Consider the following 19,192-nt stretch of genomic DNA (forward strand, 5'->3'; position numbering starts at 1 on the left):
CTGAACACAGAGGTTCATATTGAGGGATATCTCATGCTAATTTTCTTTTTTTCTTGAATGGATTTAGGTCTCATTTTGTTGGTCAAATTTTTTCAATTGAAAGTGTGGGAGATCTCCTGCAACCCACCCATTACCGCTGCCCATTACCACCCCTCCTCCCCCACTATTATTGCCTAACCCCAACCCCCATCTACTTTTGTGGGGTACAATTCGACCAACGAAATCAAACCAAACCAATTAGACCCATTGTTGGTCGAGCAATAGACCTACTTCCATTCAAATACCAGCAGCGTCTATTTGGCCATTCTTCCATCCGGGGTCGATAAATTAAGTACCATTGAGTTGGGTAAAAATAACAACTGCTATCAAGAGCAAAGAGACAAGCACGTTTGTGGTGTGTGCTACATAAATGGTGGCTACTGTTCTGTTAGACAAGCAGCAAATGCAGTCTCTTGGAAGGCTTCAACAGGTGATCCAGGACAGCCCAGGAAAGAACGCAGTCCACGGTGCTAGGTTACGCAGCCTGGGGCTCGTTCTAGGCCTTGTACAGGATTCCAAGTCATCAGTATTATTTAGCTTCCTCACTTGTGCAGAGGGCGGTCCTTGGTACTCCCCTTCCTAAATACACAGTTCATAACCATCTCAAAGTGCCTACTATTAACAGAAACAGCCAGCATTGTGTTCCTTAAACAATTTCTTTCATAAGTCTGCAATCCTTAGCAGATCTTCTAACCATGGTTTCCTCACGCCCGCTCCTTGCACATAGATGTTCTTTACGTTGGGAGCTACCTTGTCTCAATGGCCCCACAACACTACTGTTCCCTACGTAAGAGTGCTTCTTCTGATTCCAATGAATACCCCCTCCGTGTTCCTGTAGTTCTACTTACAACAGGCACCCACAGATTCTCACCGCTCAGCCTTGTCTCTGGTCACAGTGTATACAAATTGGCCATAACGTCGGGCCAACTTCTTTCCTTCACCGCTGGGTAGTGCACTATCTCTGGTCATTCTCAGTGTCCTGACAGCGACAACATAAAAAAACTGCCAATGATCTGGGTAAAGGCAGATGCCATCTGGAATATGAAATCTATGGCACTCGGGGCGCAGACTGGAGGCCCTGCAAAAGGCAGAGCGGCAAGCAGTGGAGGAGTTGTCCTCCCACTCTGCAGCACCAGCATAAAACGGGTAAGAGAGCGCATACGCTCACCATCCTCCCGCCCCCCCCACATAAGGCGGTGGAGAAGTTGTCTCCCGCCCTAAGGGGCATCCAGAGGCCGTGGAAGGCCCACCAGCAAGGTGGGTGGAGCAACAAGCTCCCCGCTGAAACGCCACACCAGGCGCACGTCCGGGCAGTCGGAGGAGTCGCCTCCTGCCTGTAGACACAAGTAGAGACCGCGAAGGCCACAAACAGGCGGGAAAACCCCGCACACCGGAGGCACGAGCCTCAAGGACCGCAGTGACGGCCCAATCACTGCACATCCGGGCGGTCGGAGGAGTCGCCTCCCGCCCGAGGATAGCAGCGGAGGCCGCGGAAGGCCCCAAAAATGCAGGAAAAACTCCTGCCCACCGGGAGCATCTCCCTCTCACCTAGCGCATAGCAAGTACAGCACACATCAGCCCCCAACTGAGCCAACGCTCAGCACTGGAGGGACAGACACTCCACATGTCACAAGAAAACATATCAGGCGAGGACTCCCTCACAGTGCCAATAACCCCGGTAAGAGCACTCCCGCAAAGAATGTCTGACAGTCTGCTGTCACAACTGCCTGCCAATTTCGACCTGAGTGACACAAGCACCCTAGGGTCAAGGTGGAAGAGGTGGCTAAGGGACTTCGAGGTATACCTCAAGGCAGTTGGGCCCATTGATGAAGAAAAGAAACACAACCAAGCAGGTCAGACTATAGATGCATTTGTGATGAGAATCCGAATGAGAATGAAGCACTGTGACTTCAACCACCACTCAAACGAAGAGGCTCTTCGGTCACAGATCATAGTAGGATGTGAGAGTGCAGATGACGCCGCCCTAGCGGCACAAGTGGAAGGTCTCGATGACATCAAGATCATACATGGGAAGCATGAGACGCTCCACAGACTCGAGGGTGCCGCAAGAAACAATGGCGACCCATTCTGCTACAGGTGCGGTCACGAATACCCGCACGAAGGACAATGCACTGCCATGGGACAGACATGCTCCGCCTTTGGAGGGGAGAACCACCACAAAGCTGTGTGTTTCATCTTTCGCAGCAAAATAAAGGGAGCGGGAAGAAGCAGTCCACCACCCCCCGAACAAGAGCAAACACAGGCAAGTCAATCCAGAGCACCACACCAAACACTGGAACCCCACGTCACAAACACAGAGATGAACTTCCAGAAAGAAGGTCAGAGAGAAGCGAATGGAGCGACAGCAAGACGCCAGTGGCCAAACATAGGAGGAGACCCCGAAGATATGTCAGGTACCTCGTGGAACAATGACAATCTGACAGTGCGTCAAGTGCATCATCAGAAGACAATGGCCGGAGAAACGAGAGGCACAAGGAACCACAAAAAAAAAGGATACATGTATGCATTAGGAAACCCCACTGCGAAGGAACACAGCCCAATGCTGATGATCCAAATCAATCAAACAGCAGCAGAATTTCTAATTGCCACTGGGGCCACTGTACATGTAATTAGCGAGGAGGTTTACAACCGCATCCCCAATGCACCACGTTTACAGCCGGCCCGTGCACTCATATTCCCATACGAGGCCACCACACCCCTGGCCTGCAAATGATTCTTCACAGCATCATGTCGATACAAAGACCACTCAAAAGACATACCTATGCACGTTCTGGAAGCTGCCACGAACAACGGCTGTATACTCAGCTACAAAGCAGCCATTGACATGGGGCTAGTACAAATCCTATACAGACTCATGGTGCACAAACATCTAGACCCCACAGCAAACATCGAACAAGTCTTCCCGACACACTTCAAGGGCCTAGTAAAATTGAGAAACCAACAAATAGAGCTGCACATCGACACCACCGTCCCACCAGTAGCGCAGCACTACAGAGGAATCCCAATAAACATACAAAAACAGGGACAGAATGAACTAATAAAATTATTGGAAGCAGACATCATAGAGCACGCGCAAGGTCCCACGCCATGGGTCTGCCCCATAGTGCCCGTGCCAAAGAAGAATTCGGCTGACATCTGCATTTGTGTGGACATGAGGAGACCCAATGAAGCCATCATGAGGGAACGCCACCGAGCCCCGCGCATCACCGACATGGTGCACCTGCTGAACAGAGCTTCTGTCTTTTCAAAGCTGGACCTCAACAAAGGATATCACCAGCTGGAGTTCAGCAAAAAACTTGAGGTTCGTTACAACATTTGTCATCCATCTTGGACTCTACAGGTACAAACGACTAAGCTTCGGAGTGTCATCAGCAGCAGACATGTTTCAAGCGGAGATCCACAACATCATAAAACACGTGCCAAACTGTCTCAATGATAGTGATGACATCTTAGTATTTGGACAGACACAGGAACAAGACGATGACATCCTCATGAGAGTATGGATGGCCCTCGAAGAAGCCCAACTCACACTGAACAGAGCAAAATGTGAGTTCTGCAAAAAGACCCTCCGATTCTTTGTACACATCTTTTCCGAGAAGGGAATGACGCCAGACCCAGAGAAAGTAAGCGCACTCACAAACGCAGAGGCCCCAAATTGCACCACGGATCTCAGGTCATTCTTGGGACTAGCAAGCTGCTGCACAAGGTACATCAAAGATTTTGCATCCATCAGAGAGCCGCTCAGAGCGCTCACCAAGCTCAACGCTGAGTTCAACTGGTCCACCGAATGCCAAGAAGCCTTCCAGCTCATCAAAGACCGCATCGCTGATGCCAAAAACATGGCCTACTTTGACCCCAGGAAAACAATGGAACTAGTAGTAGACGCAAGTCCCGTAGGCTTAGGAGCCATTCTAACTCAACTGGACGACAAAGAAGGACATGAGAAGCACCTAGTGTCATATGCCAGCTGGAGCCTGTCAAAGACCGAGCAGGCTTACTCGCAAGCAGAGAAGGAAGGCCTCGCCGTAGTCTACGCCTGTGAACACTTTTACCTCTTCCTTTACGGAAAACCGTTCACGGTCGTCACAGACCACCAGGCACTAATCTTCATATACGGCAACCCACAGGCCAAAATGCCACCCAGGAAAGCGAGATGGGCACTACGACTCCAAGACTACCAATTTGACATCATTTACAGACCAGCAAAAGACCACACCCAGCAGACTACCTATCCGGGCACCCCTATAACAAGCATGAAGCTGAGGTGTCAATGGCCGACCAATACATCCGATATGTAATTCAAAGCAATACTCCCCAAGGACTTGACGTTGATCAAATTGCTTGAGAGTCAAATGCTGACCAGGGTCTAAAAGTCATTTTAAGATGCCTAGAGACGGGCAGATGGAAACACGCAAAACACCTGAAAGAGACAGCAGCTGAGGATGTGCAGCAAGACATCACGTGCCTACTAGCCATCAAAGATGCGCTGGCCAAATCAGACAAAGGACTATCACTCAAAGGCATGAAACTGGTGATACCACACATGCTGCATCAAAAGGTCCTCGAATTGGCACACAAAGGACACCGGGGCATTGTGTCCACGAAAAGAATGATGAGACAGAAAATGTGATATCCCCAACTGGACTCGCGGGTAGAGGAACTGCTCAAGAACTGTCCCACCTGCGCAGTAATCAACCCGCACACCAGGCCTGAACCACTACACATGACCACCCTCCCAGGGACAGCATGGGAAGAAATAGCGGTTGATTACTTTGGGCCACTGGAGGGCGGGGAATACATACTCGTGGCAGTTGACGAGTACTCAAGATTCCCAGACCTGCAGCTAGTGCCATCCATGGCAGCACATCACGCCATTCCAGCGCTCGACAGAATGTCCCCCCCCCCCCCTTTATGGCGTCCCAAGAATTGTGAAGACCGACATGGGCCACCCTTCACGGGGAAAGACTTCAGGACCTTTGCAGAATACATGGGTTTCCGACATCGCAAAGTAACACCCTTGTGGCCTCAAGCAAACGGGACTGTCGAAAAATCTATGAGTAACATCAAACGCACCACCCAGATCTCAAGACTCACTGGAGAGCCGTGGAAAAACTGTTATATCAACTAATGCGAGACTATAGAAACACCCCACACAGCACCACAGGAAAAGCACCCTCAGAAGTGAGGTTTGGCAGAGCCGTCAGGACAAGACTCTCACACGTCCTGGCCCCGGAGGACAAATACAAAGATGACCCAGAGATGGGAGAAAAAGACTCTCTCATGAAAGACGACATGAGAAGGGCCACAGACACATGAAGAAGAGTTAAGGAGAATGATCTGACACCAGGAGACCTGGTTATTGTCAAACAACCCCAATGTCACAAGAACATGGCAACATTCAGCGAAGAACCCCTTACCATCGTCAAAAGGAACGACTTGATGATCACAGCGGAAAATAACCACAAATCCCACTTCAGGAGGATGCCTGGGATCATAGTGCCATCTGCAGGCACTTCCCCAGAGACCAGCAGGACATGGGATGCCCCATATGAAGGAGACATAGAGGACACGGACAATGAGACTACCCAATGGGCAGATCGAGAGATGACTATCAGGACAAACCAGAGGCCCCAGAGAGATCGGAAGAAACCTCACCGCCTCATAGAAGAAATGCCATAACCGGATGTTGTTGTTTAGTACCGGGGGGTGTCGTGTCATCATACACTCTCATGTCACGTGGCAGGGACCACTGGGAGGCGGGAAGGGGAGGAGCCCGAGGGAACGCAGGAAGCCGAGTCCTATTACTTGTATAGAATAAAGACTTGTTGCACCCCAGCTCCTGCGGTCCTCTCTTCATTGTGCGAACGCAGAGAGTGTGACTGACCGAGTGTGAGGAGGTCCACGTGGGACACAACAGATATCTAGAAAATATGGAGTGGATTTCACTCTTCAGGTCTAGGCTCAGTGATCCTGATGGAGGCAACGCCAAGTTTCAGAGAGATATGTAATACGTTTCTTACATAAACTGGGGGCGAAGGGGGTGGGGGTTGATGGCGAGGATAATACATTTTATGAGACCAACTGCAGTCGAGTCGATGATGTGGCAAGATGGGAAGCGTGGCTTACAAATGAGACAAAGAAAAGTGGATGGCGGGCACCAAGAAAGGTTCACCCGGGGTACAGGATATTCTGGAAGCTGCGGTTCCAGCTGGCATGTGAAATGTTGATCAGTGCGTTTTGGTATTTCTATCTTATTAGTAATGTGTGATGTACTACTTCAAAGGGGAATTAAAATGAACACTGAACAAACACTATAAAAGAACAGTAGCCAGTAGCCCTGGGTCAGATCCGGAAAGAGAAGGCCCTGGGAGTGGACAGATAAGATCTGCCAGTTCAGCCCTCGCGCCGGTGTGTCTATTGAATCTCATTCCGAGTTATCAGGAATCTGCTTTCAAAATGGCAGCTCTCCAGCCAGAGCGCTCTGGCTGACTGGGAGGCAGTGCGAATGTGGGAGACGCTGCACTGCTGGCGGGGTCCGGTTACCAGGGCAAGGCCGGCTCAGGAAGAAGAGAACAGCCCCCTTCCTGCCTGGCGCCCAGGGTGTGACCGATATCTGCGGTTTTTTGGCCCAAACTAGGAAGGAAGGAAGGAAGGAAGGAAGGAAGGAAGGAAGAAAGGAAGAAAGGAAGGAAGGAAGGAAGGAAGGAAGGAAGGAAGGAAGGAAGGAAGGAAGGAAGGAAGGAAGGAAGGAAGGAAGGAAGGAAGGAAGGAAGGAAGGAAGGAAGGAAGGAAGGAAGGAAGGAAGGAAGGAAGGAAGGAAGGAAGGAAGGAAGGAAGGAAGGAAGGAAGGAAGGAAGGAAGGAAGGAAGGAAGGAAGGAAGGAAGGAAGGAAGGAAGGAAGGAAGGAAGGAAGGAAGGAAGGAAGGAAGGACTTCTGAAAGTGAAGTGGTTTTAGGATTTCAGCACCTCTCAGGTTCAAGTGCTTTCTTTGTTCCACAACCTCTCTGGTTTAAGTGCTGTCAGAGTTCAGTAATACCTCTGGCCAGGGGCGTTGCTAGGGGAGGGCTAAGGGGGCTATAGCCCCTGATCTTTTGGTTTTAGCCCCAGATAGAATCTCAGGAGCTACAGCCAAAAGACTAGCTAGCCCCCAGTCCCGACAGTTCCGACATCAGCTTAGCCCCGGGTCTTTTCCAGACCTAGCAACTCCCCTGCCTCTGGCAGGCAGGTGGTCTTAGAATTTCAGCAATTTTGAGGTTCAAGTGCTCTCTCTATTCCAGAACCTCTAGGTTCAAGTGCTGGCAGAGTTTCAGGACCTCTGAAAACCAAATGTTCTTAGGATGTTTAGCACTGCTCAGGTTCAAGTGCTGTCTTTGTTCCAGAACCTCCCAGGTCCAAGTGCTGCCAGAGTTTCATCACCTCTTAGAGTCAAGTGGCAGAACTGCTATATCTACTCAGAGGACATCAAGTACGGCTAGGAGACCAGTCGGGTTTGTTGTTTTTGTTTGCCTTGCTTTGCACATATTCTGTTGGCCCATTATCGGAGCACTTTTCTGTTCTTTACCTTTTATTACTCGACAAGCGAGGTTGGCGGGTGACTGGAGGCCTGCTTTTTAGTAATATTAATGTCATTATTGTGTTCTTTTGATTAATTGGTTTAATTACTATTGCTACTTTCCTTTTAGCTGACTTGCCAGCAGGAAGGTGCCTGGGTTCCCTCCTCAGGCCATCCAGGGCTCTGCCTGGTAGCCGGCGGTCTTTCTTTCCTTCCTTAACACGCCCAGAGTGTCCGGGAGCCTTTCTTCACTGACTATCAGTGGGAGGGACCCGGCTACTGTGATATGTCTTGGGAGGATAGCTCAGGGGCAGCGTGCTCGCCTTGGAAGCAAGATGACACTCAGTACCACAGGTTTGATCCCCGGGTCAGCGCTTAGAAACCTCTGGGTATTAAGTGGTATCATATCATATGTGTTTATTTCCAGGTATGCGCTGGAAGCGCAGCGGACGGGCGCAGCAGGACCGCGCCTTGTGCGCCGAAGTCGTGCCATAATCAAGCCCGCCTGTCCCTGTCCGGCAGCGGAAGTCTGCCATGGACAGAATAATCCAGTTTGGGCTATTTACACACGTCAGTTCTTAGTGGGTCTAGCCCCCACGGATATGATACTTCCCAAAACTTTTTGAAACATTGTGAAAACTGCCCAATTATCGAGATAATAATCACGTAGGGAATTTTGCTTTTAATACCTATCCACTAAATACAAGCTCTTTAGTTGCACATGCTACTTCTACCTATGAGCTTTTGCACAATGACTCCCCCCCGGATATACTATGCCTTACTGAAACATGGATAACCGAAAGCTCTACGCCAACTTTCACGGAGGCACTACCTGATATTGATAAGATTCTCCATCTTGACCGAGTCTCCCTCTATCCTAGGGGCGTCATTGGAATCATCTTTAAATCCAATTTAGTATTCTCTGTGATTTCGCTATCAGACAAGCTGGGTATGGAAGCGCTTCTTGTGCGCCTGGCAGTGGGTGCTTCCAACTCCAGACACTTTTTGATTGTGTACCGCCCCGTGCTCCTACTCTGCATTCTTGACCCCTTTTCAAGATTTGGTGGGATCTCTCAAGGTTAGGTTCACCAATCTAGTGATGCTGGGAGATTAATATTAGATATAACGCACCACTCATTCCTACACTGGCTCTGTTTTTTGAGTGCATCACTGACCTTGGTCTTCATCAACTGGTATCTCAAGTTTCCCATGATTTGGGCGGTATTCTTGATCTCATCTTTTCAGCTGATTCCGCCATTACTGTGGCGTCATTGAAAAAAGTGCTACGTCTGACCACTGGTTGATATCTTTTAAAGTGTTCTGTCCCCGCCCTGCCGTTACTACCTGTTCGGCCATGGTCATGAAACGCAGTTGGCGCACCGCCGATCTTTCTCTCATGGCATCCTTTATCAACAAAGAGTGTCGAAATACTCTGTTAGTTGCTCTATCTTCTCTATCTAATAGAGAAAACCTCGGGCGAGTTGGCAAGTTACTAAAAATTCAAATAAATAAATAAATACCTTACAGGACGCCACCGACTTGGTGGCCCCTCTTAAAGCGACCTGGCAGAGGACACTTTCATCTGCACCATAGTTCACGGATGAGCACAAAGCAGCCCGTCTGAAAACAAGGCAAGCCGCGAGCAAGCAGCCCCTGTCTTATAGCCACAAAGCAAAACCGGTCTATCGTCAACTTACTTGCGAATATCATGTACTTATCCGTGCCGCAAAACAGTCCTATTTCACATTTAAAGTGGAATCTGCAATTAACCAAGCCAGAGATTTAGGGCCTGATTCATGGAATGTTTTCCTATGGGACTGCGCCATTATAAAACACTTCCATAAATCAGGCCCATATTGTGGTGAAGTCCTTTTCTTCCTCCGCCCGCTTTACACCTACCGTAGTGCCCACTCAGCAACTTTGTGACTCACTAACTGAGTTCTTTGTCAGTAAGATTACAGATATCCGTAATTTTATTGGGTCTTGTGCCCCGTCTCCTGCCAATATTACTGAGCTGGTGGTTCCACCACTAACTCTTCAGCATGATCTCATTTTCTTGAGATCTCCATAGAAGCAGTCTCTAGGGCAGCTAGTATACTGCAGTCGGCAGCGACTTCTGATACGGTGCGGTTAATTTTTATTGTCAATCGGGCATCATTCCTAATATTCTTAAGCAGGCAATGGTTATTCCCCTGCTCAAAAACCATCACTAGACGCCTCTGTTCTTGCTAACTATCGTCCCATCTCACGTCTCCCATTTCTCGTGAAACTGCTGGAATCGTTGGTCTCTCCACTATTGTCTTCTTTTCTTGTGTCTTCTCTCCTCTTCAACTCCTTTCAGTCAGGCTTCCAGCCTGGACGTGGATTAGACAGTGTCCTAGTGTCAGTTGTTGACGATGCTACTATGCTGGTTGGCCAGAGTGGAGTGAGTGCCCTGATACTGCTTGATTTGTCAGCAGCTTTTGACACCGTCGCCCACTCCATCCTTGTGTCCCGCATGGCGACAACAGGCCGATGTGGTACAGTCCTGGCGTGGTTCTCATCCTTCCTGTCTGGTAGGGGCCAATTCCTTTCTCTCCCGCATTCTATTTGTCTTCCTCCTCTCTTTCTTGTAGAGTTTCTCAGGGCTCTGCCTTGTCCCCTATGATATTCAACATCTATGTTCAGCCATTGATTAGCCTCATCCGCTCCCATAGCTTTTGGTGCAACGCGTATACCAATGACACCCAGATTTTGGTCCGTTTAGATCTTGACCAGTCTGAGGTAGGTGTCCTCTCGGCTATGTGAATGCCTATTGGCAGTGAGGGGCTGGATGAACAGCAATTGACTGACACTTAACGGGGACAAGACTGTCATCCTGGTGGTAGGTTCCCCCCTGTAGGTTCCCCCCTTGACCCTGCTCTTCGGACTCACTCTTCTAGCCCACTGCATTTGGTGTTTCAACTACTCCAGTGACGGTGGTTACAAATCTGGGACTTTATCTCGCTGCCTCAGTATGTCTGCTCAAGTGAATGCAGTATGCAAAACGGGGCACTTCTTGCTATATGTACTCCGCGGAGTACTACTGTATCTACCTATCGACGTTCATCCTTGGGTAGTTGCCTTGGTTGTTATCAGTTGTATTAGACTATTGCAATGCCTTGTTCTTTGGTCAACCACTTGGCCTTATTAATCGGCTGCAGTGCCTTCAGAATCTGGCAGCTAGAGTAGCCACCTCTACTCTTTATGAGTCGCACATCAGTCCTGTCCGCTCCGTTCCCTTCACTGGCTGCCGGTAGCAAAAAGGATTGAATTTAAGTCTCTGTGTCTGGTGCTCAAAGCTTTCTACCATCAGGGTGCGGAATATCTTCAGGACAAGTTTCAGCTCTATGTGCCTGGCCGGGCCTTTCATTCTGCAGCTGCACACTTAGTCGTCATCCCCAATTCCCGCCATCTAAGGACTGGGGGGTGTGCCTTCTCAGTTTTGGCAGCTAAATTATGGAACAATCTACCTGTCGCTCTTAGGCAGGTGGAGAATCACTTATAGTTTCGCCATCTCTTAAAAACTCGACTCTTCTAGGTTATTGTTAGCCTTTCGCCGACGGTGTCCTTTGTGCCATGATGCCCTTGTATGACCATGCCCAATACAAATTCTGATAACATAACATAACATAACAAATGATGATACTGCCTTGATGAAGTAAGGAGCGGGCAGTGAGCCAAAAGAATATCATTAAAAAAATGTGGTGATTTAAATCTTTACCACTCACGCTGATTTAGCAGTGTATTTCTTTGTACTACTCCAATGGACTTCGCATTATAAAAAGCTGCTTGATACGCTGTATGCATCTCCTTGAGGAAAACAATAATTTCTGATGAAACAACCTGCCTTCCTGATTGTAAACATCCCTCAAGAATTCCCCAATCCTCCTGACGTTAATTTTGCTCACACAAAATGCATTTTCGAACACTTTTAGCAAGAGTAGACCAGCACAAGTCATAACCTCACATTCACATAGAAAATACCAATGTGCCCTTAAAAATCATTGCCACCTTAAAGATGTTTTCACATGTACCAGCGACTGGGTGCAATGTAGGCCCCCAAATCCTCTATGGCACCTTCTCACTGGCTGCCCAAGCGGAGAAATTCTTTACTACATGGTGCAGCGTTCACGCCCAGTAGTACCTTTCCCTCAAACATCTCTGTCTCCCTCTGACCCTTCCTGTCCTTGTCCTATGCAGATGATAGACAGCTCCTCTTCCATTTGAATAGGCAGCGGAGTGATACTTTGGCTCAGTTTAAGGCACACATGTTTGAAATTACCATCTGGATGGGGAGAAAGTCTCATTGCCTGAATTCAGATACAACAGAGGTCACAGTATTTGGGAGATCATTGTGCCTGGGCAATAGGCAATGTTGCCCCTTCCAGTAGGCAATCTCTCCATCTACAGTATGATATGTAAAGAACTTTGGACTTAAATGTGACACTGTGCCATCAAATCTATCAAGCCTCAAGGACTCGCCTTCTTCACCTGGTACTCTCACCCCAGATGATCACATTCTTGACTACTTCTGCTAGAACCGCTGCAGAATCGGTACTAATTCAATCTACATCGGATCAGGCTAACTCTCTGTGCTTGGGGATTCCAGATAATTTAATCAGATGTCTAAAATAAATATAATCAGATTTCTTTTCTTCTGGCAAGATTACAATGGCTTCAAATTAAACAGCGGATTGCTTTCCAATCATTATGCATTGTTTGCCGTTGCCAGTTCAAGATCAGAGTTTTTTTTGTCCTTTGGGTTTAATAACTACACTCTGATGACAACTTTATGTCAATGTCTAATGCATTGCTGGTCATTTCTAAATTTCGGATAGTCAGCACGGTAGGACATGCTTTTTCAGTCTGTGTGGCTAAGGTATGGAAATCCTGTACATCGTGTATATCAGGGATGTCCAACTCCAGGATTAGAGGGCCGCAAACATGCTGGATTTTCTGGATACTGCTCATTTATATTTATGAGATGAATTTTCATACCATGATTCTAAATGTATGCAGATTTCTTCTCATGGATATTGATGAGGTATATCCTGAGGCCTGGAGCTGGACAACACTGGTGTACATCATTTAATCTTTTCCGCTATACACCTAAGACACACCTGTTCCAAATTGATTTTACTTGCCAATATGTGATTCTGAGAATTTTGTATGATTTGATTGTATTCACTTGAGCAAGCGCTAGGAAGACACTTCTGGTAATAGTGCGCTTTAGAATGAAAGAAAACATAAAATAATTATTTTCTTTTATTGAAATTTAGCTGAAATCAATCAACTTTTTTCAATTTATCATAAAACGTTTTTTTTAACCATACTTAGTTACAAAAAAGACATTTTTTAAATTGTTTACATGATAATCAGGATAATTCAAAAAACACATTTATAAAACAATACTAAGTTACAGAAAGGAAAACATTCTAAATTAATTACACAATTCATCTTTGATTATTTAATAACAATTAATTTATCTCTCCAGCTCCTTAGTAGAACTCAGATGCTTAGTCTTTTAATCTTGCAACTTTATAACAATATCTGGTCTCTTACAATAGCATAATCGCTTACTTCTGCATCTCTCTACAACTATGCTTTTGCAGTATATCTCAGATAGGGAATGTATAGGTAATCATTTTAAAAATAAAGCACAGTGCAAATATATTAACTTTTTGCTATTCATGAATTAATTAAAATGGATGGAGGGAAATGAGAATATATCATTATTACTATTTTTTGTACTGAATAATGCACTGTTGTTAATTCATATTTATTCTTAATAAGGTTTTCTGGGGAGATCTCTCAGGATTATGGGATTCACTATTTTTAAAACAATTACTATTTAAATAGTTTAAAAAATAGTAAAACAAAAAATGAATCTAAAATATATACTGTAGTAGATGCTTTCCTAGTATTGCCAGTACAAAGTGTGATGTCATTGGTGTGGAGCGCAAGAGAATGTACAATGTGTGGGGGATATTTTGACCCTGTGTTCCACCCAAAGCAGTTGAAAAGTTGTAGCCTGGGTGGTGGGCATCGGTGGGTCCTGCTCCTGTTGTACTGACTTAAGATGTAACAGAAGATACTAAAGAATAAAGCAACTTACCTTGATGACTTACCTGAGTGTCCATGTAAATAATACAAGGGTGTCTAGCTTGTAGGAGGACTGGCATGACGCTGTGAACAATATAACATCTGGAACTGTATTTCGCATGCCTATGGATATTTTTATAGATCTGAGCCTTGTAAAATTATAATAAATTTGTGATAAGGACGAACACCCCCATTTCAAGGTTATTGTGTTATGATTTGGAGGACCTACCACATATTGTGTTGTGTCTTTTCCAGGTTTATTTTGTTGTGTACCGCACATGCTATTTTGCAATGAAACATTGTTATTTCCACATCAGAGTAGTTAGTTAGGTAGGTAGGAAAGGGGATCAACACAGACTACACTTTCTATTAATGTTATTTGAATTTGTGTATATTTTGGAATACCAACAATTTTTTGCTGATTAGTTTCTAAAATATGTTCATGTGCTTACTAAATAGACCCCTCTTTAGAATGTCCTCTTATTGAGGCTTGTCCTATGTTTATAGGACACTGTCCAAATGGACATGGGCGTCCTGCTCAGTTACAGAAGCCCTTCATTCTGCTCCTTCCAAACTGTTTGGTGCAACCTCTTTTCCTTCCTCTCTACCACGTCCCATAAAACAGAAGCTAATCTACCAACATCATCTATCAAAATGCTTTTATATTTTACATCAAACATTTTTAAGGTTGCTGATTATTTCTTTTGATGTCATACACGTAACAGCATTGCATCATGTATCCCTTAACATGTTATTTCCTTTTTCAGATGCTGTGGCAAACATTGAACCTTTTTCAAAAATATTCCAAGCAAACTTTCAGTAACAACCACCAAGGCAAGGAGAGATCTCGCAGGATCTTTGTCCCTTGGCCCTGGAGTCCTCAACATTGTACCCACTCTTTCTTTGGCTTCACATGAGCATAGCCTGTAATTGTATATAAGTATGACACTCTGCTTATTTGAATGTGTCATTTATCTTTCTTGAGGGTTAACCCTGAATCTCTGAACATTTAAAAAATAATGACCAATCTTACATCATGATTTAGTTTAGTTTATTTAATTTATAAAGTGCAAAAAACGTGGCCCGAAGGCATAGGGGCACAGACAAGACAACCATAACACTACAACACAGAAAGTCCAGGATACCAGGGTTGGATTGGACCCTCTGCCTTTCGGCCTGTGGCCGGGCCGAAATCGTCCCTGGGGAGTGAGAGCCGGTTTCTGCCCAGGCCTGGGCCAGTTTTGAAAGAAGAAAAAAATGTTTTAAAAAAACAAACATTTTGATTTCTTTTTTTACAAAACAAAAAACACCTGCAATGGCATAATTCATCAAAGCCATTAAGACGTGTTACCTCGCTTTGATGATTGATTTGCATGCATGATGTGTGCATCATAAATTATGATGCATGCATCATTCACATGCTGCTGCGGCATGCAAAGTTGAGGTGCCGGGACCACCGCCGGGCTGGCGGCTCTCACTGTGTCGCCACTCCAAGGAGCACGGTGCCCCCTGGAGTTGCTGTGCTGTTGTATTAGTGATAAATATGTATTAGTGATATTAATGATGAACTACCAATTTTAGAGTAGAATAAGCATCAATTTCGGACTAGTATTTTGCCTTTCTCAAGTTGCAGTAATAGCATTTGTATTTCCGCCGTTGTCTCTTTTATGATCATTACAAGACATTCCATCTCGGTGTCCTCGGTCACTTGACAAAATCCTTGTGCCTAAAAGCTTCTGTACAGTGTAGAAATATTTGACCACCGCCGGGCTGGCGGCTCTCACTGTGTCGCCACTCCAAGGAGCACGGTGCCCCCTGGAGTTGCTGTGCTGTTGTATTAGTGATAAATATGTATTAGTGATATTAATGATGAACTACCAATTTTAGAGTAGAATAAGCATCAATTTCGGACTATGTATTTTGCCTTTCTCAAGTTGCAGTAATAGCATTTGTATTTCCGCCGTTGTCTCTTTTATGATCATTACAAGACATTCCATCTCGGTGTCCTCGGTCACTTGACAAAATCCTTGTGCCTAAAAGCTTCTGTACAGTGTAGAAATATTTGACCATAGCACATCAGGTGGCCATTGACTTAATTGTGCCACAATTAATGCTTTGTTGTAATGGGCCTCATTACAAGTTTGCTGGTACAGTAACAACAGTACTGGTAAGCTTGCCAGTACCGTTGTTACCGTACCGGCAAACTATGAAACCTGCTTGCAGGTGACTTTTTGCCTGCCAGGTCTGACCTGGCAGGCAGACCGGCACCTGCAAGCAGAGCATGTCGGATGCACCGGAACCATTCAGGAATGGTGCCGGTGCATCCGGCCTCCCCATTCCCATTGAGACCTATGGGGCTCAAGTGGGAATGGGGAAGAATATTTTCCGGTGACGGGAATGGGCAATTACCGGGTCCGCTGGGGTTATAATACCCCGATAATTGCCCATTCCCGGGCGCCGTCTAAATTAGCAAGTTTGGCAACAGCCTGCCAGTTTTACCGTCAAGGCTACCGCCAAACTTGTAATGAGGCCCCTTTGTGTCTATCTTTCCCATCTCCTTGGCATGGTGTTCAGGATCTTTGTTTTCATGTATGAGGTAATGAGTGCTCAGAGTATGGGATGTCCTGTGAGTGCACTGCTTTCCCTATTTTGCCAACCTCTGAAGCCTGAAAGTAGATGCATGCAGGCTTCACATGCAGCCAACTTTGCACCAGACCTGCAGATGAACTTAACTGATCTGCTGTTAAATCTCAGTTACCAGTTTAATAGTATCCACGACAGAATAATTTCTCATTTTACTATAGCCGATATGATAGCTCAGTCGGTTGAACGCTTACTGCTGCGATGTGTGTGTGATCTGCAGGTTCGAATCCCAGCAAGACCATCTCAGCCTTTCATCCGTCTTAGGTCGATAAATGATTCCATTCCCAGGCTGGGTGATATTGTATGCATATTTGTTCTATAAAAAAAGGCTTAAGCATAAGTGCTATACAATAACATATTATCATTTGGCCTTGGACGTCTGCTTGCATTCACAGTAATTTGACAATATGGATCTAGACACACAAATATTAATGATACATATAGTGATCCATTCTTGTATGAAATGTATATCACATTAGTGAAATCATAACCATATTTTTCGTAGTGTACTTAGGTATAATTCTATTTGATGCCACTTCCTGTTTTGTCAAGGGGTGAAAGGTCATGTTTCACCGCTTCCCAGGATTTGACTTTGCGGTGGGTCAAATTACATCACTTCCGGTGATGTCATCAGAGGTCAAGGGTCGTGAGGCAAGGGGTGGGCCTCTTTTTTGAGGTGAGGGGTGGGCCAGTTTTTGTAGGGTGTCCGGGCCTATTTCTTGTCCCAGTCCGACCCTTACAGTTCGAAGTTACAAAAGAATATGGACATAGAATGAACAAGTCATAAGCAAAAATGACCCAAGAAAATCCTGGGGCACCAGCAGCATAATAAAACGTAAAGAAATAGTCCTAATAAAAAATTAAATAGACAAACTAAAAAAAGAACCCCTGCTAGTAAACTAAATACAGAAAGAATGTCTAGATTTTAAAAAAGCAACAAAAAGGACTAGTACTGATCAATGAATAATAATTCTTAAGTTGGAGGCAAATGACATATAGTTCAGGTCTCTTAGACCGCCTCAAGAACTAATGGTGATTACTCTGACCACAGCCAATGATGATATAGGGGGTCATTACGAGTATGGTGGTAGCCATGGAGCAATTAGCTCCATGGCTGCCTCCCATACCGTGACCGTGTCTGGGGCGGTGCAATGGGGACTTACTGGTCTAGTCCGACCCTGGCGGGACCGGTAATGCACCAACCATTCCTCATTCCCATTTGAGCACCCATAGGGCTCAATGGGAATGGGTAAGGCGCTATTTACTGCCCTGCTAATGGAAGGCCCGTAATTAGCGGCCTGGTCCCCTACCGGGACCCGTAAGGGACGTGTGGTCCGTTAGGGGACCTCAGAATCGGGCGGTAGGGGATTACCAGCACCGGTCTCCTTACTGGTGCCCGGTATCCCCTACCGCCCGACTTGGAATGACCCCCATAGTCTGTGTTACTCCCTTTACACCAGTCCTTAACTTGAATCCTTCAGAGGAGTCTCATATCTTGCACTGTAACACAGCCTGGGACCACTCTGCTATGCAACCAAAACAGACCCTTATTTCTAAGTGCCTCTCTAGTCCTAGACCTCTCTGGTTTGTCAATATTGGTAATAATAAAGTTCCTGTGTTCCATAATAAGCCTTCTTGGGATGGCATCGGGAATCTCCAGCTTTTTAGATTTTCTAATGCAGAAATCAGCCGATCTATATATGGAATCCTCAGAGTTTATAGCTCTATGAGAGGATGAAATACCCACACTCAGTGAGTCAGCAAGTGCCACCACCAAGACGGCATCAGAGACTGGACAGATCATATTGGGTTGGGTTGGGTTGGGTTTCATTGCCAACGGCTGCAAAACTACCAATTTCAATCAGATCAGTTTGACACGCTGTATCCACCATAACAACATGTGCTCGGATGATACTCAGGTCAATTTGTTACAATGTATCAACCCTATCAAGGTTCAGATCAGTTTGATATGCTGTATGAACCCTATCTGGGGGTACCTGAGTTATAATATTATCAGATGATTCCACCCATGAGCAAAAATCCATACTCTTTTTACACTGGGTAAAATACAAAATAATCTTTTCTTTAATAAGCTGCCAACACCCAGAACAAATTGGGCCATCCTCAGACCCCCTTAATTTCCAGATAAGACTGTGCGAGGGCCTCCGAAACCACATTTTCCATACTCTTCATACTGTAGTGCCGTATCCAAAGCCACGGATAATCGGTCAGAGATTTGTTTGACCTCCAACAGGTAACTCGTCAAACAATCCCACAAGATCCTTCTGACAACCAACCTCTCCCATAACTCCCATAACCGACTCCACACTAGTCATTGCACCGTCCCAGGTAGATGCATATTAATCCTCAGTCATGACCATTCTTTCGTCTTGAAGAAACTATCTTCTATGGGCGCTCCTTATCATGACTTCAGATACATGACTGCTACTTGACTTAATATACCTAGGGGGAGTATAGGGCTCTCACTGCACCTGTTCTAGTGCCCCAGGTTTAGGCTTTATTTGAATAGATTCCTTCATTGCTCCTAAATCATCAGCCATGGGCTGACGAAGGGCTACGCTACTTGTGCAAACATCACATTGGAAGTGTGAACCCCGGTCACAGGCATTGTAGATTTCACAATACATTGGACGATGCCTTCGCCATTATCTACAATCAATGGTTGCAATGGACTAATAGATTTTAAAACCCCCATATGGGTTACATCAGAATAGCAACGCAGTCCAACATAATATATGCCAGACAGCCAAAAACTGCTATACAATATTTGCCCACGCCCCAATAAACATTAGC

This window comes from Ambystoma mexicanum, chromosome 3q (assembly GCF_040938575.1).
Source record: "Ambystoma mexicanum isolate Mex_15411 chromosome 3q, UKY_AmexF1_1, whole genome shotgun sequence".
Lineage (NCBI taxonomy): Eukaryota > Metazoa > Chordata > Amphibia > Caudata > Ambystomatidae > Ambystoma > Ambystoma mexicanum.